Source organism: Triturus cristatus, chromosome 4_2 (genome assembly GCF_964204655.1).
Source record: "Triturus cristatus chromosome 4_2, aTriCri1.1, whole genome shotgun sequence".
NCBI lineage: Eukaryota > Metazoa > Chordata > Amphibia > Caudata > Salamandridae > Triturus > Triturus cristatus.
The window spans coordinates 801518933-801543613 of record NC_140586.1 but is presented as its reverse complement, the minus strand read 5'-3'; the positions used below and the strand labels follow the sequence as shown (position 1 = coordinate 801543613).

Sequence of the window (24681 nt, the reverse complement as noted above, 5' to 3'; positions counted from 1 at the left end):
CTAACCTTCTTTAACTCATTTGGCCCTAGATTCCACCTTTGGTATTCCCCTCATAAATTGGTCGTGGATCAGCTAGTTGCTGGTTTAAATGATTTTCTAATTCTCTATTCTCTTTTGCATTAATACATTTTCATAAATAAACAATCCAACTCACTTCTGTAATGAATCAAATCAATCTTTATCTAATTAATGCAGGTAAGATCATTGGTTATTCAAGCAGTTGGCCATCATATTTACCTATTCTGGTTAATTGTCGTCTTCTAAGTCAAATTCAGTCGTTCTGTCATTCTATGCCCATTAAATGCAAGAGTTCAGTTCATCAGGAAATTGGGCATCCGAACAGTCCGTCAAAGATTCAGGGAAACAGCTGTCCTGCAGTGTCACCGTCCTCTCCGTCAGCATAACGTCAGGAAAACGAAAAGCCACACCTTCCCTCTCTATTCTACGGGTTTTTATAAGGAAAATCGACATAATATTGTATCAAATATAAGTTTTCACATCTCCTGATTGGACAGTCCAATATCGTATGGCAGGTTCCCACAAAAGTAATGTCTATTAGCTCATTGGTCTTGATCGTTCCGGTTTTAAAAATCGCCTTATTGTTCTTTTGGAGAATTGGCTTGTCTCCCGGGGCGTCCTTGGTGGGTACAGTCTGGTTAGGGTCATGAGGAGGCCACTGTTTCTGGCGTTAGCGCAGGCGCACTTCACTCAGAACCTCATGAAGCAGCTCATGTCACGTCAAATACAGAGGGCGGCCATTTTTCCGATAGGCCCGAATGGACAACTTAAGCAAAGAGACACAAAAACGTAATTAATACATAGAAATGACTAATAAAATGTTATTCCCTCGCTAATACCCATATGTGTGTGTATTTATCTAGCAAAAGCAACACTCAATGCAGATTATACTCACTTTATATAACACAAATCACAAATACACCACAAAAGCAACATGAAACATGCAATATTCTAATTGTCTATTATTAGTATGCGTACATAATTTAGTTTACGTATTAATTAAGCCATGCAAATGCAAATCCCACGTGTATTTCATATATTAGTAAGGTTGGTAAGTATCCACGGCAAATCATTTAATAAGATTACTATTAGTTAATTAATCAATTAATATAAACATGCAAAATGGAGAGGGTATACAAAAAATTTCTTTTAAATTACCCGGTCCAGCAACATCACCAATGACATCAGGGATGAACAAAGTTGTAGCATCAAGTATTAGTTTATTATATTCAGATGAAAAGCTGCATTACCAGTGTTGGCCAACAGATGTCCTTATACAGATAAACATAAAAAAAGAGGGAGCGTTTCAAATGAAAGCCAACAAATACCATCAAAGAAATTACATGGAATTGAAGGGCTCAACTTGTGCAGATACTTGAAGAACAAATGCTGTAATTTCGTTTACACACAGCAGATGTCTTCATAAACAGTCGCTACATGACAAAGAGTTTTGTTACAGCGAGAGTCAACAGACTTACTTTCGCACTGAAGTTACATGGAAGAAAATAGTTCCACTGGCCATGCCATTAAAAAGATGACCTATTAAAAACTTCATGAGACTGAAAGATTAATGACTGCATGTTCCATAGCAATTGGCTAGTGAAGAAAGTTAACTATGCAACAGAAACAATAAAAACAAGCATTGAAAATGCAATAGGTCTCGCCTTATATTAAGCTAAAGCCATTTGCTTTGCTATACAATACCATTAGCAAAGCAAATGGCTTTAACCTAATCTAAGGCGAGACCTGTTGCATTCTTAATGCTTGTGTAGTTCGTGCCATTTGGATACAATAAGGGTTAAGTCTGTTTAGCTCACGGCGGCTGAGTTGCTTGCCCAGGTGCTCACAGACACCAACCCCCCCCCCCCCCCCTCACATCGGCAGAGGGTTGCCTCGCTGTATTTCGGTAATATGGTCAGACTCGCCACTGTGACGTGAACAGACACCCCGTGCAAATGAATGAAAGGGCATTTGTCAGGGTTGGGGCTGTGAGGGCTTTCTTTAAGAGACTTGTTTACTTCCAGCTCCCGGGGGTCTGGGGCTGATTGTGTGTGCACAAAGCGCCTTCACTGCAGCTAGTGACAACCTGGCGTTTCTACTCGAGTTTCTATATTGTAGGGCCTAAGGTGAATTGCTTCGATGTGAATGTGATCCCGGCTCACACTTGTGCACACGTTGTGTGACTGTGTGTACAACATATCTCTGAGCCCCAATCCTGGAATGCTGCAACACAAAATGATGGGGTCACATGCCGAATGTTATGAAGTACCACTCAAACCTCCATATTTTAGAAATATTCATTGTCTCTGTAACTGCGCCCTACAACTATAACGGCATCTAGGCACACCCCTCTCCCATCGGTAGCTTCCGCATACTGTAAGAAGTTGACGCCGCCTCTGCACATGGTTTCAGTTCCGCGCCGGGCCCCCCTGTCCCTCAGGTGGTCGCACACATCTCAGCTGCCTGGGGAAGGGGGGGGGGGGGGGATGAGACGAGATGTCACGGTTTTGTCAATCACCGCTCCTTGGATGTCTGCATGTCACCCGCAGTTCACAATCGAGACCTCGTTGTTCACGGGACGCGCAGTGTAAATTACTCCTGCCTGTTTCTCTCTCAATGCCTCTAATGTATCAGCTCATTCATTTGATATTTATTAATTCGCGAACAGCTTCTGATTCGCCTGAATGGGTATTCATTCATGTATCTATTCACGTCCACATTGCCTAGCGAAGAGGGTTGAAGACAGGGTGGTCCATGGGCTCAGTCACCCCCTTACAGACCCTCGCGGTCGCAAGCTCGAAACCCACCAGCCTATCCTCATTCAGGGTCAAACAATGAACACAAAATATCGTTGTGTAATCACGCGCAGCCCTTCAGCCTTCAGGGGTCAACCAATAAGCACAGTGTCCTTGTTTAATCACGCGCTGCCTTTCATCCTTCTGATACCGACTCAGGTGCTGTGTTCCTCCCCTTGGTGACAGTACAGTGTGCGATGTGATATATTGTGTACATTGCCTATATGCAGCAGGTGATGGTCGCGTGCTAAAAGGAGCCATAGAGATATTTCCCCTGCAGATAGTTTCGTGTCAGGTGCTTGTTGCATATATGACCATACCTAATATAGCGCTTTAAAGCGGTTCCTAGGACAACAAACCACTAGGACAGAGGGAGGATCAGGCTGCGGGGTCAGGTGGCAGGGAGCATCGTAAATCACTACCCCAGGCTGGTGCCGTGCGAAAAGAACTGTTAAGACTGGACTGTCGTTTCACTTATGGTGAAAGTGTTTCTAAGCGCTTTTCTCAAATCACCGATTGAGTATTCACTTTCTGCAAGGGCGATTTAGCATTTCGTTTTCCAAAGGCGCACATAATAAGTAACAATACATTGTTCAATTGTATCACCTGTGGTTTAAAGTGATTCCAATGCAAACCGCTCTTACCAGCACTACTGACATTGGTAGTACAAGTGGTAATGGCCCTACTGATTATGCTATTAGTGCTTATAGTGGCAGTAGTGGAGGTGGTAGTGGGTGTACTAGTAATGGAAGTAGTAACAGTAGTAGTGGCAGTACTGTAGTAACAGTGGTTTTAGTAGTGACAGTACAAGTGGAGGTAGCAGTAATGGGATCTGTAGTTTTTGCGGTCATAATTGTAGCTTTGGTGGTAGCAGTAGTAGTGATAGCAGTTTTAGTAACATTTGTCGAATTTGTTGCAATTGTAGTAAATTTTGTAGTAGTCACAGTAATAGTGGAAATGCTATTAGTGGTTATTATAGTGGCAGTAGTGGTGGCAGTAGTGGTAGTGAGAGTATTGGTGATAGCAGTAATAACACTGGAAGACATAGTAGTAGTGGCAGAATTGATTGTAGTTGTAGTAATAGTAGTAGTGACAGTACGAGTAGAAGTAGCAGGAATGGTAGTTGTAGTAGTGGCAGTAGTAATAACAGTTGTAATAACAGTAGTAGCTTTGGTAGTGGCAGAAGTAGTGATAGTTTTAGTAGCAGTAGAGGAATTTGTTGTAGTAGTAATACTGACAATGGTAGTAAAAATAATAGTAGTCACAGTAATAGTGGTAATGCTAATGTGGTTATAGTAGCAGTAGTAGTTGCACTGGTGGTAGCAATAGTAATAGAAATAGTAACAGTAGTACTGATATTAGCATTGACAGCAGTTCCAATGGTAGTAGCAGTGGTGGTGGTAGTAGTAATAGTAGTTGTATCAGTAGAGGAAGTTGCAGCTCCCATGGTAATAGCAGAGGCCGCTTCAGACGTATCACTACTTGTATTAGTTACATTGCCCTACTATCTCTCAGATGCCCCTTGTCAGAAGAATCGGACCTGGAACATAGGATCTGCTGACCACAATCTCCTTCCGGCACCGGGGACTAGAGTCACTTCTAGGTTGTAGTCCTCTAGCCTTGTACGACAGCGGAACTCCCCATCACCAGACATCTGTGCAAGCCACTCTCTCCAGGAGTTAAAAAAAAAAAATTAAAATGTAATTTCTTGCTACTAGAAGGACGCACGCCATTATCCCATCCGCGCAGTCAACCCGCTGAAATGAATTATGTAATGTATATGTATGCAGTATCATTAGATGTAGATGTGTATGGATATGTTTACCTGTCTTCGTCAAGATATCCACACATTTTGGGTAAATAATCCGAACCACAACACATCACTTTAGTATGATGTCAAACATACAAGGCAAACGTACAAGGATTCTTGTTCAAATGCTACAGTATCTAAATAAATAAATACTAAATGCAAATTATATATGTAGAGTGCTTCCTCCAACAAGTGTTTGCTCTTACACAACAACAAAGCATAGAATTGTTTTAATCACTCGTGTGTCCTTTGTGATGATTTTCTCTAAGCTTAGAACAGTAGTGTGGAAGTCAAGAAATAACAAGAAGGTAACAGATTCACACAAGGCATTCAGCTCTATGATCTCTCCAAAAATGTTCTGATAGAGGGCATAACCGCAGTTAGTGCAGAAAGTGCATTGCCGTGTTTGAAGCCACTTGGACTCTGGCCTGGGCCTGCACAAGAACGCAGGAAGATGGACATGATGCCTTTGGTTAATTTAAGTAAAGCGATTCTGTAAGTGCCTGCAGAATTAGCTACAAGTGTGTATGCTTAGGTCTCAAGGTAATAAACTTGTAAATGCAGGCTGGGGAAAACAGGGTGAGTTTCCAAGTGGCCATAGTGATTAGCGTCCAATAGCGTGGGATAAGTCTGCATGTGACCACTGTGAAGTGGTGCTGCAGCGTCAGTCTGCAACATGTGGGTGCCAGGCATAGACTAGAAACAAGCATTTACAATGCAATGGTCTCGGCATTGGTAAAGTTAGAGCTATTGGCATTGCTCATGACATTATTTTTGTTTATGTGTTTGTTTTTAAAACATTTAAAGAAACGGCATTGTCATGAGCAATGCCAATAGCTCCAACTTTAACAATGCCGAGACCGTTGCATTGTAAATGCTTGTTGTAAATTAAGCCCCGATTGTGGCTTTTCTTCAAAACTCTGGGTACCAGTTCACCATCAGCATCTTTGTGTATTCTTCAAGTGTGTGGGTCGGTTTTCGGCTACCTTCATGCATGTCCTCATATTTGCTGTGGAAACATGTCGGCCACCGTAGTCAGATCAGACTGTTCTCAAAGATGAAACATGAGGCCCTCGCTGAATGGATGCCAGAGATGAAAGGGAACATATTAGCATGCGTGTTCTGTTCTGCAAGTACTGCCCTGAATTTAGTGAAGTTGGCTTGTCACTGATGCATTTTGGGCTTTCTCATAATGTGTCTCGCGCTCTAACCTTCGTTTTTTGCTCGGACATTGATTCATGCCTCAGCTGGTTTATGCTAAAAGCGTGCAGTTTATTTCGGGCATCTTCGCTCCTTAGTTCCGCTTGAACTTCCATCAGAACCCCTCTCCTTTGTTCTCCCCCATGGACGTCAGTGATAGGTCACGCTCGTTCAATGACGCATTCCATATTCTCCATTCAGGGGGAGGAGAGAGAGAGTTTTCTTAAATCAGTTTCTTTGATCTGCACTTACAGTCACTAAACAAGTCTAGCGTTGCCCAGCCCGCTCCTGCCTGCGGCATCCACCCCACTGCCACACACTATCAGCTACAACTTAACATTAATGTGCGCTCAGACAAACAAACCAGTTGCATCTGTTCGGCACTTAGAACGTAACTTAGTACATTAAAATGAAGCTGCCTGTTGTTGAAAGATGCAGGCTGCAAGCTTCATGCGCTTTTAAACTAGTTGATTTTTTACAAAGTTAAATTTCACATAATTAAGGAATGTAGTCCCCTATTTTAGGGGTGTCACTTTTTTTTTGCGCAAATGTAAATGTAAAATGTTATACTTATTAGCCCATTCGCATTCCCACTTTTATTTTTTACCAAGTTATTACAGTGCCATGAAGGTATGCAAACCATAATTTCTAAACAAAGACCAGGCACAGCAGCGTCGATCTAATGTGCAGGGCCTTATGAACACCTGCACAGCAGCAGATTTATGGAAGCAATATGTGTACGCTTTCATCACGACTTCTTTCGAGACTCAAGCGGCAGCCTCCATTAAAATATGAAAGCGAAATCATCTTGTTGTGGGTCCTTCCTTCACGGGTAACTTTGCGGTATGATGTTGAACGGCTGGCTATATGTGTGTGTAATCCGATCTAATTGCTAATGCGAACTGATCCCAAGAACATCTATTTACTTGTGTGTCTAATTTAGTGACCGGAGAAAGCTAGCGCATACTATGATAGATTGCGGTGCATTCTCTTCAGTGCCCCTGGATACATGGGCTGCTGGGTCTGTGTCCGTTCTCCCGGGAACTGTAGAATGGGCCCTTGGAGGTGCAGGTCAGTTATTTTACAACGCCACAGAACCACATTTCTGAGGCACCAAGCGCTATATAAATTATTGTAGCAGTGTGTTGTATCAGTGAGGTTGACATATTTGAATCCGCGTTCCTCAGCAAAAGCCGTAAAGACATTACTACCTGTTCGAAATCTCGCCCGCCCGTCGTAGAGCGCCTAGAGACGACTTCGAAGTCAGTGCGATATAAAGAAGAGCCCGTAAGGCTTAGTTTAGTAGATTTTCGTGTTCAGCTCGAGGTGAATGAACCTCGATCGACTGAATGGAGTTGTGAACTGCTTCCATGCAACCCGATAAAATTACTTCGTTGGCTTTGAGACGTGTAGGAAAACAACTAAAACAAATACAGTTACACCCAAAATAAAACATAACAGTAGGCGAATTGGGAAGTCAGAAAAGGCAGAATTCCAGTTAATTGCGGTATTGTTCATTTAATAATTTTAAAAAACCACAGCAGCAGATTTATGGAAGCAATATGTGTACGCTTTCATCACGACTTTCATGTGTCTGAAAGCATGCTGCCTGGGAGCGCGTGAGCTCATGTGCGGCTTTACGATGCGCATACCGAAACTTGTTAAAACAAATGAAGAGCAAAAGGCAACGGACACAGCGCAGATAACGGGAGAAACTTCAAAGGCAGGAGAGGGGCTCATTAGCATACTCGACAGCTTCATGCGTGTCTGGCGAGGGGGGAAGGAGGGGAGGCAGGATGCACTATTGAAATCTGCTTCCCCAAGGCGGGCCGCGTGCACAAACAATCAGGCGAGCTTTGACAAATCCTCTAGGTGGCACCTTTGGGACCTTTTGGCTGTGCCGTGACCGGGAGTTGTGTTGGGGGAGGGGGGGGGGGGGGGGAAGACCTAACCACTGAAGGATAAGAAAGTTATCCGATTAGAAGCCTGAACAAGCTGAGGGCACCGGAAGACACCACCGCCTTTCTCCAAGGCAGAGCAGAAATGCCTCGGAGAAAGGCAGCGGCATTTTCGGATTCGGGGGCGTGTTTGTCTTTTCTCTCCTCTAGCCATTGGCTGGAGGAGAGAATGAGACTTCTTGCAAAAAACACGCCCCCCGATCCGAAAAGGACGGGGCCTAATCGGAATGACTGACCTCTTCTCCAATGGCTGGCCAGCATTCAAGAGGCCAGCCAATGGAGAACAGGGGAGAAGAGGGGCGGGTTCAAGCCCCTCTTCTCCAAGTCATTAAATCTCGGAGCTAGACTGCGCAAGCGCAGCCGAGACCTAAAAAGGGCAGTGATGAATCAGGCGGCCTCATGACAGATGTTTGACTTGTGAGTAAAGAACCCATGCACCAGTTACAAGTGGAATGGACAACAGTCCAAGATGGCCATCCTCCATTTTGAATAACAACTTGTTCATTCTTAAACCCAGCAGTGAGCATCCATAAACCACAGGCGGGCGGCCTAAGGGTGAGGCAATTTCTTACGTATGTGGTCCCTTGTGACGGTATGTTTTGCGAGATGATTAGTTTTCACTTTACTTAAACGTTCTTAATGGACGGCTTCCCAGTAATATTCTTTCACAGCTTGCCCAGGGATTAACTGCATTTATTTTACGATATAGCATTTGTCTTTATAAACCTAGCCCTGCTATATGACTGATAGTTGCGCCACAAATTACCAACCTCAAATCTCTCCTTTTTTTTCTTGGAAAAATAGCCTTAATAGACAAATTTTAAAAGGACCAGGGCAATTCTTGAAACCAGTAACCATTAAGAACCCATGTTTTCAATGGAAAACTGAAGCCACACTTTGCAGTATTCTTGTTACTCTTGGCTGTAACACTAGGACTTGTGAAATATGTGCAGCTGAGGGGCACTATTCGACATGTTGGTTTTTGCCTGTCTATGTAAGTTTGGGTGTACATGTTCCAAAATCTGCCTTAAAATGGCCCTTAGGACATAGGGTCTTTTGGCAACTATGCGTCAAGCAGTAAACTATAACATAACTGTAACAAACATTAAAAGGAGTGTAATAATTAATTAAATACAGCCTTGCCTACTTTTGTTGCAGGGATTCTGCTTATACACAGAACTATGCGTAGAACCCCAGGACCTCAGTGAGTTGTGGTGTACCAGAAACTCACCTCAGAACCCAGAACCCAGTATCCGGCTAGCATAAGTGTCCCATTCGTTATCCGAGATTTAGCTCGGAGGTCCCAATGAAAAGACAACCCAGAACACGCGACTCAGTACATACTCAGGAATGGTGGGAATCGGAAATACCTGTTCGTATATTATTCTCACATCAGTCCACAACAAGAATCAACAGAGACACGGTGAAAATAAAAAGAGTTTATTTTTATAGACCACGTGTCCTAATATGCAGTACTTTGGCTAATACAAGCAGACAAATGATTAAAATCAAAACCATCAACATAGTTACAATTCCATAGAATATAAAAGGGGTGATCATGTTATAATGACAGTGGATACTACCACTTTCCCTTTACTAAGAAGCTAATATTATTATTAGTCTAACAGAAGGTCTCTTAGGCTTGAATAGGGGACCCCATACCTCAAAGATCAGCTTAGTGAAATCACATCACAGGAGCATCAGGAGTCTTCTCGCAGGAAGGCTCGTCTTCGGTCTGAATAATAAACATGATGTCCGTGATATTAAAAGCACCAACTTTCAGGTATGTGCAGCTGCTCGTGTGTTATGACTAAATAGTGGGTCGATCAACCTAGAGTGGAAAACATGCATTGTCTAACAACTCAGACTGTTTGTCACATCGTGTGCAGACCAAGGTCGCTTCGCAGAGCTCGGGATGGTAACAACAGATTGCTCTCGTGTGAGGCAAAACTCGAGTCAGCAGTTCGTTTAAGCAATAACATGTGAACGCAGTGTCGTGTGCAAAAGCAGCAAGATGGCTTTCTAACTTCTGACGTGGTTATGCTAACTTAACAATGTATGTACGTATTAAGGGAGTCCTTACTACATGCCCCCTTGATCGAAGCACTACTTAGTATGCAAGAAAAGATAGAACGCAGAGTTCAAGCGCGACAGAGCAGAACAAGGCGTATCCAATTTAAAAAACATTGATCAGTTCAGGCAAAGTCCGAACAGGAAAAAACCAAAAATGGAAAGAAAAAACAAAAAACCTCAAACGTGCCATGGGGGGTGAAAAAATGAAAAAACGCTCACCGGGCAGAAGTGCAGACGTACAGGGACAGTTCAAGACACGTGAGGAAAACACAGTGGACGATAGTTCACTCAATCCATGAAAGTATACGCAGCATATGTGGCCACAGCCTCCAGCAGAAAATCATTGGCACGGCCACTGAAGGTTTCAGCCATCCAGTTAAGTAAAGTAAAGGAACATACGTGTTCTTCTATCAGCGGAGCCTCTAGCACCATCAGAGGGCAACCAGCGTGTACTTCCAAGTAACTCATATTCAAGAAGTCATATGCCGCTCTCACGATGTCCCAATTACCCAGGATACCATGCGCCGCACCGCAGGCCATAATCCGAACACCAGAACAGGCAGACTCGTGAGACACTAAGGGCCTCATCAGTCGATCAAAATCCGGGTCCGGAGACACCATGTTGGTTAAGCACAAATCCATAGGCCATTCAAAGGGACAATCTAGGCAGTGGAAGACAGGTTGCACGCAGGTGAAGTAGGAATACCGGAAGGATAATCCATATGCCAGGCTCAAAGTCGCCAACGGCAGGACACCATAGTAATCAAGCATCCTGTCACGAAGAAGCTGCAGACGGGACAGGCTGTCGTGTGGCACAGAAAGAGCAGCCATTCCGCAAGACGAAAAGTAAAAGTAGCACACCTGCCACTAGAGCCAGAATTAACGGGACACCTCCAAAGACGCTGGAGAAAACAGAATGAAAAAATGCCGGAATCACACCAAAAATAGTTTGGAAAGAGGTCACGAGGCCCGAGCCCACAAGTTTAAAAAAATGAGCCAGGCCAGTCGTGGATGAGGCATTGAAAATTGTTTGGATCAAAGCTCCAAAATGCAGGGGGAGGTCAGTATTCAAAAGCGCCTGTACCTCGGTGCGCGTATTTGCTACGTGAAGGACAAATGTTTCCCGGGAGGAAGTCAATGACACCTCCTTTTGGGACAATAGCGCTCTTATTCTGCTCATCTTGTTGAACTCTGCTTTCAAGGTTGGAATCGAAGGCCAGATGGAAGCATCCAGCCTCCCATGCGGGGGTGGAAACAGGACGTTATTGCAGCAGACAACCCTCTGTGTTACAGTTACTATATACGGGATCCCTACTAACATCCCGCAGCAAGCTTCATTGTTTAAAATTAAATAACTACCGTTTGCAAGCAGCGTGAAAGATGGCGTAATCACTGGTACCGGGATACCTTTGAGGACGCAGGCCAAATTCGGAGCGTGTACATTACAAGCACCGTGCAATTGAATGTGCCTACATACAACAGAATGATCAGGTGACGTTGTACATTCTTCACCCTTCAGATAAACCTCAGTACCGTCCCTTGTACATCTATACGTAAAGGGGAGGGACCAGACTTCATGTATGAAAGCGGTACCCAGCTGTTCATATCTACCCAGAGCATAGTGTTTCATACAAGAGGTAAACTTAAAAAGCGCAAACGGTAGACTTATCAATCCGTGTAAGAGCCACACAGCGGAGTCGACTTCCGCAACAGAAAAAGGTAACGGCTCCAATTTCTCAATATGGAGCAAGGAATATGTAGCATCCTTCATGGACATGAACTGCTGTTTGTCAGTAAGGTTAAAGGGAAGAAATAACGATGTTGTATTCAGATAGTCCCAAGGGACCTTCCCTGCCTTCAATGTTTGTAATGTCCATGCAAACTGCATAACAGAACGCAACTGGTTTTGACCATGATACAACACAGACATATCATCCTGCACAATATCCACAATTGAAGATACAATATTATCTAATGTATAAATGCGAGAAGAGTGTTAATGCTGTTATCAATAACTGCTAATACTTTTTCCATATTAGCCTGATCAATAGCTCTCAATCTTGAAGCTGCCTCAATTTGCGACAGTTTCCATACTTCGTTGTAAATAGCATACGCCCATCTCTTGGATCTGCCACCCACAGGACCTTTAACAAAATCATTCAAATCTATTTTGTCATGTAACTTTGATAAATGAACTTTGACAGATGCCAAGGTGGAATGTCGCAGCCAGGACTGACATAATTTCCCTACAGAGTATGTAGTCACTGTATGTGACGACTCAAACCGGGGGTCCACACGATCTTGAGTATACCCCGGTTTCAGTCCTAGAAAACGACGTTGACAGGTATCAGAACTGCCTTGCCAAATTAACCATCCCTCACTATTAAATTTCGAAATATTGAAAGACGAATTGGAAACCAATAACTGCAAAGCAGGAAGGGACAGATCTGTGTGATTATACCAATTTGGGTAAGCACCCAGATCCGGCCCAGAAGGCGAATTTAGTTTTTTAGAAGTGGCCAATCCGAAACAGGTGGTTTGGAAGATGGTTGCATTTAAAAACAACATATGATTTGGTACTAGACAGGCACGGTGTAAAGCTTCAGTTCCCTGAACCTGCCACGGTTTGGAACCCCAAACCGACTTAATATCAATAGTAGCCTTCCATAGATCATAACCTTTGATTGACAACTCATCCATAAAGGACTTAGAATATAGCAATTTGGTGTGTGTCAGTCTAACCTTGGAGGCAGACTCGGGCTTAACTTTAAAATAAAAAGATGCCGGGGCCGAAACACTGAAATCAGTAAAATAAGTAAACTTATCAACTAATGTATGTGAACTGCCAAACGAGGGGGTGGGACAATGTTCCCACTGGGTAAAATTTACAAAATTTCTAAACGAATTCGATTTATGCAGGAAGTGATTGCCATAATGTTGAAAACAATACTGTTCCGCATAATTAGCCGCATTTTCATACAAATCCTCAGCATCAAAGGCGGCATAATATTTCAAATCTGAAAACAGTGCTTCAATGGCGTGTACATCCCAATCATCAGAACGTATGTTCTGTTTAACTATATCACCCATAGAAACACGAAATACATTAGGCACATTAACGACCTCTGTAGGCCCATGAATTTGAAATTTAACTGCATCCCATGCGATTCCATCCATGACGGGCCAGGCAGTAATATTCACAAAAGTCTGGTCCCTTTTCATGATGTGGGATGAGGAGTGGGGGGCCAAAGTTCCATTGATAAGTCTAATTGTCGATCTCTCTTTGAGATAATGGCCATCCACCAAACGGAAGAAAACTACAACAAATCCAATGGACATAAACAAAAAATACCAAAAAGCATCAACCAGATGTATGTCCAAGGAGCTATCAAAAAATGTTTCTTAAACCAGCTCACAAAAACAGCAATGTTTGATGGGGGAGTTGAGGGCAAAGAGGTAGTGTCAAAGGAAAAACGGGACTGGCCAAGTGCTGTAGATTGTAAAACAGGCGAAGGTCCACGTGTAGGATAAGCATACTCAGTCTCTTCGGGCAAACCACCAGCAGGTGGTATCAGCAAGGGATCAGTAACTGAATGCATCTCGATGGCAACATCAGACAAGGTGGTAGAAGCAGGAACCGACATTGAATGTCTTTGCATCGTCTGGCATGAAACTGCCGGAGTCATACTAAGAAGTATCGGCCACTCGCTGAAGTTTGACATTGTCAATAGAGATGTACCTGTTTTCTTTGCGACCAGGAAGTGGAGGTAAAATGACTGTTCTTGTACCCTGCACTCCAAGCACTGGAACTGGTGCACGATAAGAGGGGCCGTACTGCTTCTTGTTCTCCACCTTCTCACGGACCAGATCACCAACTCGGGGTAGCCAGCCGACTACCGGAATCTGAACCTCAGCTTCAGACGTGGAGGGCAAATGTTCTTTCGAAAGAGAGTCTCTGGCTTCTTGTAGAGTCTGCAAAACAGCACAGTGATCATCTACGTCAAAGGGTGCGGTCGACGCCGCAATGTCTAGACCATCAAGGTCTGGAACAAACATTCTGATTCCGAAGAGCATCATGTACGGGGTCCGCCCACCCAGAGACCTTCTAGGGAGATTATTTAGTGCACGTTGGACGTTATACAAATGGGCTAGCCAGTTCCGGCCTGTGCCTAAAACACGTGCTGTCAATGATTGCTTTAAGTCACGGTTCATTCGCTCCACCACACTATTACCCTCAGGTCGGTATGGAGACGAAAATTTGACTAGGACCCCCAAATTTTTCATAGCCTCCTTGTAAGCCTTAGAGACGAACGCAGGGCCCTGATCAGAATGGAAGGTACCACACGCAAAAGTTCCCACAAAGACACGCAAATCCCTGATGACAGTCCGCGAGTCAGCACTCCTTTGTGGCCATACCCATAGAAAACGTGTGCACGAATCCACTGCAACCAAGATGTACTTGTACGCAGTATCAGAAGAAAAAGGACCGCAGTGATCTAAATAAACACAACCAAATGGCTTATTAGAGATGTACAGCTGTGTCTGTGGTGGGCGCGCAACAGTAGAAGGTTTAATCTGTTGGCAAATGTCACAATCAAGAACATAAGCGCGCGCTTGTTTATATAAACCAAACCACCAGTAACGTTGTTGTAGCAGAGATATTGTAGCTGACACACCGGCGTGGGCTGACGCCAACCCCTCGTGCGCAGCCAAAATCAGTGCTGGTCTGCAGTCCGCGTTGGGAATTATTCTATCACCAACGTCGTTAATCCTCACTAATGGGACGTTATCAGGACTTAAATGATAAATATACCGAGAGGGAAAACCCTTCGGGTAATCTCCTCCCTTCTCTGTAGCAGCAATAGCTGCCAAGATGTCATCATCAATCTTACTTTTGGATCTTGTAACTGCTGCCACTAAGTATGTACCCACTGCTGTTTTCGCTGCCTCGTCAGCTAAGCTGTTGCCGACAGCATGGACACCAAGCCGCTGGTGACCAAGAGTGTGAATAACACTCACGAGAGGAAGACGTTCCTTAAAGACCGCCACCCGAACCCAAAGCGTTTTATGCTTAATTGTGCTACCTTTAGTGTCGCGGTAATCATTCTGAGACCAGAAGTGTAAATTGTCATTGTAGGACTGGACACAGTAGAAGGAGTCACTCACTATAAGAGTAGTGACTCGGGGATCAGCAAACTCCAGTGCAAGCACCAGAGCCCGGAGCTCCGCCAATTGCGCGGTACAATCACCCAATGACTGCGTATGCACTGCATCAGATTGGAATTCACCAGTTACGAATGTACCTACGACAATTGCGCAAGCCGCTGAATAAGCGTGCTTCGATCCAATTGCGGATTGCGCAGACCCGTCAGTGTATATGACACAATGGTATTCCTCGAGCGGGCGCAAAGACAGAGGTGCCGGATGAACGAATTCATACTGCAAGTACTCTTGAGTCTGTAATGAGGCATCAAAGATGTAAGTGACGTTTGGCGACGTCAGTGTAGTAGCCCATTGTATCCACCGTGGATGCAAAGCTTTAGAATTGGGTACACTTGCTTTAGTCACTGCCTCTAAAGCAGGATATGGAGTTACAACCAGAATCTGTTTCCCATGCGACAGCGCGCGTTCCTGGAGGATCGCCATCTGCACAGCAGTCAGAACTTTTTCGACCGTGGAAAAACGTAATTCAGCAGAGGTGTACAAGTGGGATTTGTACGCAATGGGGACTGTGTCGCCCTCATTAAACGTCAAATACGTGAACCCCACGGCGCCTGGTACTATTCTTATTACCAGGTTAGTGCGGTTATCACGTGTCAGCAAGTATTGTGAAGCAAGAAGGTCAGCCTGTAAAGACTGTAAAATTGCAGAGTGTTCTAGCTGCCAGCTAGATTTCGAAAACGAAGGCTGTACCAAGGCGTAAAGCGGCTTGATACGCTGGGCATATTCAGGAATGTACGTACGGCCGAAATTCAGAAAGCCCAGCAGAGATTGTAATTTCTTCAGTGTCGTAGGAGCACTTAAGCGTGCACACTTTTCCAGAAAGTGGGGGGCTAACCCCTTACCTTCATTGTTGAGCTCGTAGCCCAAAAACAACACCGTATATTCCGCGATGTGTGACTTCGCAAAATTGAATTTGTAGCCATAGTCAGCAAAACTCACGATAATATTGTCAACCCGAGACAGATGTGGCATCAGCTCATCATCCGTAAGATAGATATCGTCAACATAGGAGTATGCTTCGGGGTCTACTCTTTCTAAAAGAGAAACCACGCGAGCAGAAAAGACGCCAGGGCTATTTTTGTAACCCATGGCTAATCTTGTAAACTGTTTTTGTTTTCCGCCTGAAGTAAACGCTGTCCACTGGCTACTCAGTGTGGACAGGTTGTGGCTAAAAAAGCCATTGGAAATGTCAAGTGTCGTTTTAAATCTTTTACGCACGAGACTGTCGACCAAAGCCGAGCTATGTGTATTTTGTACCGCGCAGGTCCGGCAATGGGAGTTTAGGTGCCGGTAATCCAAAACTAAACGGTACGAGCCGTCAGGCTTTGTTACAGTGAATAAAGGGTTATTCATAGGGGACACACATGTTTCAATAACACCCTGATATTCCAATTGTTCAAGGATTGCCGCGACGTGGGGTCTCGCTTCACGACGCATAGGATATTGAGGTTGAGGCTGGGGCATAGACCGCAATGGAATCTCATGGCAGGGGGACAATCTGTCCCATCCCACCTGAGTACGATACACCGCCGGCGCAAGCGCAAGCGCCCACTCCCCAGCATACACTTCAGCCTGGTCCTTAGGCACTGTTGCTGCTGCTTTCCCTGTTGTTTAACCTGCCATTTTTGTTTTGGAAAAAAGGGCCGTTCGTCCTTACCAGACGTTTCTGCCTTACCCTGCTGTTTTAGATCGGGATTCTTTACTACAGGCTTAACTCCTAAAGAGCTACGACCCAAATCCCGATATGCCTCTGCGATTATTTTCGCAAATTCCTGCGGTTTGTCCTCCTCAGGAACTCGTTTCAGTTCATTACGAACCTGGAAATGCAAAGCATCACCCTTCAGGTTACCAATTATCATGGTAGCCACCAGGTCAAATTGCCCGAGGAGCCGCATCCCTAACTCTATCGCAGACTCCGCACCATGGTTCTCTTGAACTCTTTTGATAACGGAGGGCAGCTGCAACATAGACGGAGTGCCAAAGCACTGCGCGTACGTCGCTGCAAAGACCTTGCCCCAATTTACACAATCATCAATGTGGGGGACCAAGTCCTTAGGCAAACTAATGGTGAGGATCCTGTGTTTCTCCACAGGAGTAGTATTCGGGTAAACCGCTTCTATTTGGTCAAATTTTTCAGCAAGCCAAAAGGGGAAATCATCCCTAGTTTGGGGGCGCTTGCCCATAACAGAATTAACCATAACAGGACTAATGACCACCGCGTGATGATCAGTAGGCTGTCCCGCAACAGCAGGTGCCCCCGCCTGCATATTGCGCAACACATACTGCACTAACGCCCTATATACCGTAATGAGGGCAGTGTGTAGTACACGCAACTCAGCCACCGTCACCGTAAGGTAACGGGGATGAGGCGTAAATCCGGCTAGTACCGGCCAAGTGGCCCCTGCAATTGATAAAGGGCCCATTCTCGGCGGTATAACCACATGGGGAAGGGCGCCATTGAACCAAATATGGTGCTGCCAAGCAGATATTGGTATTTCCTGTGTCCTATACGGCGTATAGTTCGCCGGCACTGCAGCGGCAGTGTAAGAATGAAAGGTGTCATCATCCCCCACCGCTGGAATCGTCACCCAAGAGTAGAACAACTCATAGGGATGAGCCGCATCGGCTCCCACTACAAAGATGACGTTCATACCAGTGTCCGGTACCCCATACTGCGTCAAATGACGTTTCACAGCCGCACGGCTGTGCGCCGCAATCTCCACCGACATTAGGACAACACACACTTGAAACTATCAGTAGCACAAGGGTTCAATAACCTTTTTAATTATCAAGCTTGAAAGAACCTATATCAATAGACCTAGGTAGGTTTTAAATCCGTCAGACTTGTTATCCGGAAACAAGAATGAGGGTGTTGTGGACTAACGCGAGCACTACTAAGGCGTTTCAACTCATAGACCAAACGTTAGGTGCGCCATGTTGCAGGGATTCTGCTTATACACAGAACTATGCGTAGAACCCCAGGACCTCAGTGAGTTGTGGTGTACCAGAAACTCACCTCAGAACCCAGAACCCAGTATCCGGCTAGCATAAGTGTCCCATTCGTTATCCGAGATTTAGCTCGGAGGTCCCAATGAAAAGACAACCCAGAACACGCGACTCAGTACATACTCAGGAATGGTGGGAATCGGAAATACCTGTTCGTATTTTATTCTCACATCAGTCCACAACAAGAATCAACAGAGACACGGTGAAAATAAAAAGAGTTTATTTTTATAGACCACGTGTCCTAATATGCAGTACTTTGGCTAATACAAGCAGACAAATGATTAAAATCAAAACCATCAACATAGTTACAATTCCATAGAATATAAAAGGGGTGATCATGTTATAATGACAGTGGATACTACCACTTTCCCTTTACTAAGAAGCTAATATTATTATTAGTCTAACAGAAGGTCTCTTAGGCTTGAATAGGGGACCCCATACCTCAAAGATCAGCTTAGTGAAATCACATCACAGGAGCATCAGGAGTCTTCTCGCAGGAAGGCTCGTCTTCGGTCTGAATAATAAACATGATGTCCGTGATATTAAAAGCACCAACTTTCAGGTATGTGCAGCTGCTCGTGTGTTATGACTAAATAGTGGGTCGATCAACCTAGAGTGGAAAACATGCATTGTCTAACAACTCAGACTGTTTGTCACATCGTGTGCAGACCAAGGTCGCTTCGCAGAGCTCGGGATGGTAACAACAGATTGCGCTCGTGTGAGGCAAAACTCGAGTCAGCAGTTCGTTTAAGCAATAACATGTGAACGCAGTGTCGTGTGCAAAAGCAGCAAGATGGCTTTCTAACTTCTGACGTGGTTATGCTAACTTAACAATGTATGTACGTATTAAGGGAGTCCTTACTACACTTTGTAGTCTATATTGCCTCTGTTGATGTTTGCGATGTGTGTTTTCCTTACTTTCTAGGTCCACTCTAGTAGTTCCACACTGTGTTATGTCTGTGACCACAAAATTATGGGGTTCCTTTAAATAGGGAGAGCCTTTAGAAATTCACTTAGCTGGGTGCTCAACACATTTACAAGGACATTGAACCAGTCAGGAGCCCCAGGATGCGTGGAAACCCCATGTGCCACTATAGCTGCACTTGCAAAAAGAATAATTGTTGGACAGAATGCAGAACAATGTCATACAGTCACCCCAGTGCAGAGATCTAGGCTTAAATCAATCGTTTTTTTGCTCCCCATGCCATTCCAGTTTGAACCCAGCCATATGCAAATCAGTCTTGACCCTGCACCCAATGGGAACAGTCCAGCCCGAACTGCCAGGCCAGGTCCGCCCTGGACTGGAAACAAGCATCCTAGTACCGGTTTCTGGGTTTCACCCCTCATTAGCCAGGATAGCTTGATTCCAGTGGCATGGAGAGCACGGGACCCACGTCTGGGCATACCCGTCCCACTCGGGTGACAAATGCAAAAAGAACAATTGATGGACAGAATGCAGAACAATGTCATACATTCACCCCAGTGCAGAGATCTAGGCCTAAATCTATTGTGTTTTTGCTCCGCCCTGCCATTCCAGGGTGAACCCAGCCACATGTAAATCAGTCTTGAGCCTGCGCCCAATGGGAACAGTCCAGCCTGAACTGCCAGGCCAGGTCCTCCCTGGACTGAAAGCAAGCATCCTAGGACCGGTTTTGGGGTTTCACCCCTCATGGGCCAGGATAGCTTGACTCCAGTGGCATGGAGTTGCACAGGCATACCTTACACCTGAATTTTTCCCAAGTAATGAGGGTATTTTTCAACCTTTGCTGTTTATTAGGTCGAGCCTGGGCAGCGCATGCCCTGCTCTGCAAGGCATGCTGTATTCGAGTATATACTTGAAGCGCCGCCCACTTTCCGCCTATATGTGTCATTGTCCTTCGTAAATGCAAGCTTCTGATTCGTTAATAGGCTTCTTAGTCACTCCTTATACCGCCTTGTCTTCATTTGTAACCTCCCTTTGACTTTTGTTGTAACACATTGGGTCTTATGTAGTCTGTCAGCACTATTTTCTTGAGTTTCTCCTACTGCAGGCAGCACATGCTTTCCTGCAACATTCAGCGTGGCATGCACACTTTCACTTCCCAAGCAGTTTGGGGGATAATGGCGGCTGCTTCTTTCAAATGAAATAGATCTCGCATTTATCAGAGTTTGAGCGATTGGCATTGCAAATGACAATGCCTTTTATTTATCTGTTAATTTTCAAAACAGATAAATAAAAAGCATTGTCATTGCAATGCCAATAGCTTAAACTCTGGCAAATGCGACATCTATTGCATTGCAAATGCTTGTTGGCTAAAGTTCCCTAAACTTTTTGCTTTCCCCCTAGACCTTTTTTCTGACATGGTGTTGCCAACGTAGATGCTTTGGGCACTTTGCCACTGCTGATCAGTGTCACAGTCCAAGTGCTCCCTGTGTAAAGTGTAATGGTAATTGGTTGTCCATGATTGGTATGTTTGCCTTACTAGTAATTTACATGATTGGTTTGTTTGCCTTAATAGTGCCTAGTAAAGTGCACTATGTGTACCAGGGCTGGTAATGCAAATGCTACTAGTGGGCCTGCAGCACTAATTGTGCAACCCACACAAGTAACCTTAAAGAGAGAACTCAGGTTTGCCACTGCAGTGCCTGCGCGCACTTTGTTAAACTGCCATGTTGTTCTGACAAGTGCACCCACTTGCCAGACTTTAACCTTCCCTTTTTATGCACATCAGACACCCCTGTGGGAGGCCCAAGGTACCCCCTGGGCAGGGTGCAGTGTATGTGAAAGGTAGGACATGTACTAAGGTGTGTACCATGTCCTGACAGTGAAATACTCTCCATTTCGTTTTTCACTGTTGAAAGCCCATCTTGCCCATAGGACAGAATGGGGGAGGCTGTGTAATATGTTTCCAGCCTATCTTCCCAAAGGCTTAAGATAGAGAGGTGAAGTTTAGTATGCCTGAACTCACAATTCAATAACACATCTTTTTGTGAAGGTGGTTTTTGCATTGCGTGTTTAGAAACAACTCTTTTAGAAGTGGCTGGGTTTTTGTGCTCTAACATTTCATTGTGTCTCTGCCTGGTTGTGGATTGACTGTCTGGATCTGAAAGTGATAGGATCTGGGAAATGTCTTGACCCACGGGAGGAGGAGAGACAGCAACAGGCTGACCTACATCTGGAGTGTAGGTGAGGGGGAGTAGCCCCTGGAGGTGAAGAGGCCTGAGCTGCAGCCATAAAACAATGGCTCCATCCCCTGCTGAGTGATTAAGGATCCAGACCCTCCACTATCAAAGGAATGAGGTGTCACTGGCAGGGAGGCACCTAGAACTGGTTTAGACAGGGGTCAGTGTCACCTGAACACAAAGACATTTATGGGTATAACTATGAGTGCTGAAACCCCTGGACGTTGGGAATGGAATTGGATTGATCAAGACTGAAAAGGATTGAAACTACTTTGTGGTCAAGAAGAACCTCTGCCAAGGAAGAAACAGATGAATAGACTGAAGGAAAGGACTGACCCTTGCTGTGTGTTCTGGGGCTGGCCTGCAGTTTGCTGCTTTAACCAAGGAGAGACTAAAGGGACTTTGCTGTGTGCTGTGTCCCTCCGGTTGAAAGGACTTTGCTGTGCTGTGTCCTGAAGTAATTTAACCCCAAGGGCCTGAGGTGAGCTGGCTCCCTGTTGTGGAAACGCAGGAACACAAAAGTTTCCAGAAGTGTCTCAGCGACGCTGTGTGCGTGTGCTATGTGCAGCCTGAGACCTTCGTAAGCCGCGCCCCGTAATCGTGGGCACCTGGAGTCCAAGCGAGTCTGAGCAACGCTGTGTGCGTGTGCTTTTTGCAGCCTGAGCCCTTCGTGAGGTTTGTCCTGTGATCGTGTGCACCTGGAGTCCAAGTGAGTCTCAGAGATGCATTGTGCGTGTGCTTTGTGCAGCCTGAGACCTTCATGACGATTGCCCAGTGACCGTGCACACCAGAAGTTCAAGTGTGTCTCAGAGACGCTGTGTGCGAGTGCTTTTTGCAGCCTGAGACCCTCGGAAGAATTGCCCTATGATCGTGGGCGCCAGGAGTCCAAGTGAGTCTCAGCAATGGTGTGTGTGTGTGTGCCTTGTGCAGCCTGAGACCTTCGTGAGGATTGCCCTGTGATCGTGTGCACCTGGAACTCAAGTGAGTCTCAGCGACGCTGTGTGCGTGTGCTTTGTGCAGCCTGAGACCTTTGTGAGGATTGCCCTGTGAGCGTGCACACCCGAGGCTCGAGGGAGTCTCAACGACGCTGTGTGCGTGTGCCCTGTTGCATCCTGAGATCTTTGTTATCGTCAACGGCCCGTAATCAACCAAGTCGCATCGGAGGCCCAAGACGTGAGAGGCGGAGAGGAGAACGAGGTCGCACCCCCCAGGTAACATGTGTCGGCGCCTGGGGTGGGGTGTGGGCTCGGAGAGAGACGCTCTCAGCCTCTCCCCTTCTTGTAATGCGAGCCTCTGTTCCAGCTCGTATCGCGGCACATACGTGCCAAGGATTGGCAGTACCGGGGCCGGAGCGTGGAGCTGCACTGTGGTTTACACCAGATTCGTGTTGGGGGCATATGTTGACGAAAACTGACCGCGAGTGAGGAGAGACCGTCTAAAGGACCGTGATCGGTGCTGGAGTGTATTACTGATTGCATTATTTCTGCATTACGAACTACATGATTGTTGCATTACGCATTGCATTATTTCTGCAGAACGAACTACCTGGTTGTTGTATTACGCATTGCATTATTTTGCAGAACGAACTACCAGATTGTTGCATTATTCATTGCATTTATTTCTGCAGAACAAACTACCTTATTGTTGTATTACGCATTGCATTATTTTGCAGAACGAACTACCTGATTGTTGCATTACGCATTGTATTATTTCTGCATAACGAACTGCCTGATTGTTGTATTACGCATTGCAATAGTTTGCAGAACGAACTACCTGGTTGTTGCATTACGCATTGCATTATTTCTGCATAACGAAATGCTGATTGTTGTATCATGCATTGCATTAGTTTGCATCACGAACTGCATTATTTTTACATTGCAATGTGCCTGATTCTTGCATTACGAACTGCATAGCATTGCATTAGGACTTCAAAGGATCACCTAGAAATGCTCATTAATACCACCAGAACTTACAAGAGCTGGCTGGCCTTATAACCGGCCAGGAGGTATATTACAAATACGAATATGTTGGATTTTTATCGTGTGGTCTCATTGTATATCTTCTTATATAAACTTATGTTTGTTTTTATATGAAACTCGTGTGGAGTCCTTTTGTGGTGTCACCATTGGGTCACTGGGAGCGTGGTTGCAAATACTTTGCACATTTGCCTTGAAGATTAGCCTGGCTGCTCGTGCCAAGCTACCAAGAGGGTGAGCAGGGTCCCTGTTGTGGAAACGCAGGAACACAAAAGTTTCCAGAAGTGTCTCAGCGACGCTGTGTGCGTGTGCTTTGTGCAGCCTGAGACCTTCGTAAGCCGCGCCCTGTGATCGTGGGCACCTGGAGTCCAAGTGAGTCTCAGAGATGCTGTGTGCATGTGCTTTGTGCAGCCTGAGACCTTCATGACGATTGCCCTGTGATCGTGCCACACCAGAAGTTCAAGTGTGTCTCAGAGACGCTGTGTGCGAGTGCTTTTGCAGCCTGAGACCCTCGGAAGAATTGCCCTATGATCGTGGGCACCAGAAGTTTGTGTGTCTCAGCGATGCTGTGTGCATGTGAGTTTTGCAGCCTGAGACCCTCGGAAGAATTGCCCTGTGATCGGGGGCACCAGGAGTCCAAGTGAGTCTCAGCAACGCTGTGTGCGTGTGCTTCGTGCAGCCTGAGACCTTCGTGAGGATTGCCCTGTGATCGTATGCGCCCGGAGCCCAAGTGAGTCTCAGCGACGCTGTGTGTGTGTGTGCCTTGTGCAGCCTGAGACCTTTGTGAGGATTGCCTTGTGATCGTGTGCACCCGGAACTCAAGTGAGTCTCAGCGACGCTGTGTGCGTGTGCTTCGTGCAGCCTGAGACCTTTGTGAGGATTGCCCTGTGAGCGTGCACACCCGAGGCTCGAGGGAGTCTCAGCGACGCTGTGTGCGTGTGCCCTGTTGCATCCTGAGATCTTTGTTATCGTCAACGGCCCGGAATCAACCAAGTCGCATCGGAGGCCCAAGACGTGAGAGGCGCAGAGGAGAACGAGGTCGCACCCCCCAGGTAACGTGCGTCGGCGCCTGGGGTGGGGTGTGGGCTCAGAGAGAGACGCTCTCGGCCTCTCCCCTTCTTGTAATGCGAGCCTCTGTTCCAGCTCGTATCGCGGCCCGTACGTGCCAAGGATTGGCAGTACCGGGGCCAGAGTGTGGAGCTGCACTGTGGTTTACACCAGATTCGTGTTGGGGCATATGTTGACGAAAACTGACCGCGAGTCAGTACGAGGGAGGAGAGAGCGTCTAAAGGACCGTGATCGGTGCCTGGTGACCGCCAGTAGGCGATATGTATGTATGTATGTAGCTATTTTCACCCCAAAAGTTTTTATGGGTTATGATCAGTTCACATGCAGCACCTTAAAGAGGTATACCTAAGGGTATCCATGAGAGGAAACCCCACTAAATAGGCCAGAGGAAA

At 45.6% G+C, this 24681-nt stretch overlaps 1 long non-coding RNA gene across 2 annotated transcripts in view; it reads right to left on the bottom strand.

The window, feature by feature from the left end:
* Positions 1-231: 231 nt before the first annotated feature.
* LOC146835082 (uncharacterized) overlaps positions 232-24681 on the bottom strand; it is a 32587-nt gene continuing 8137 nt past the window's right edge. For both annotated transcript variants that reach the window (XR_014960375.1, XR_014960376.1), the window contains exons 2-3: positions 1177-1289; positions 232-784 (exon numbers count right to left, since the gene is read on the bottom strand). This is a non-coding gene — a long non-coding RNA (uncharacterized LOC146835082). The remainder of the gene's footprint in view (positions 785-1176; positions 1290-24681) is intronic.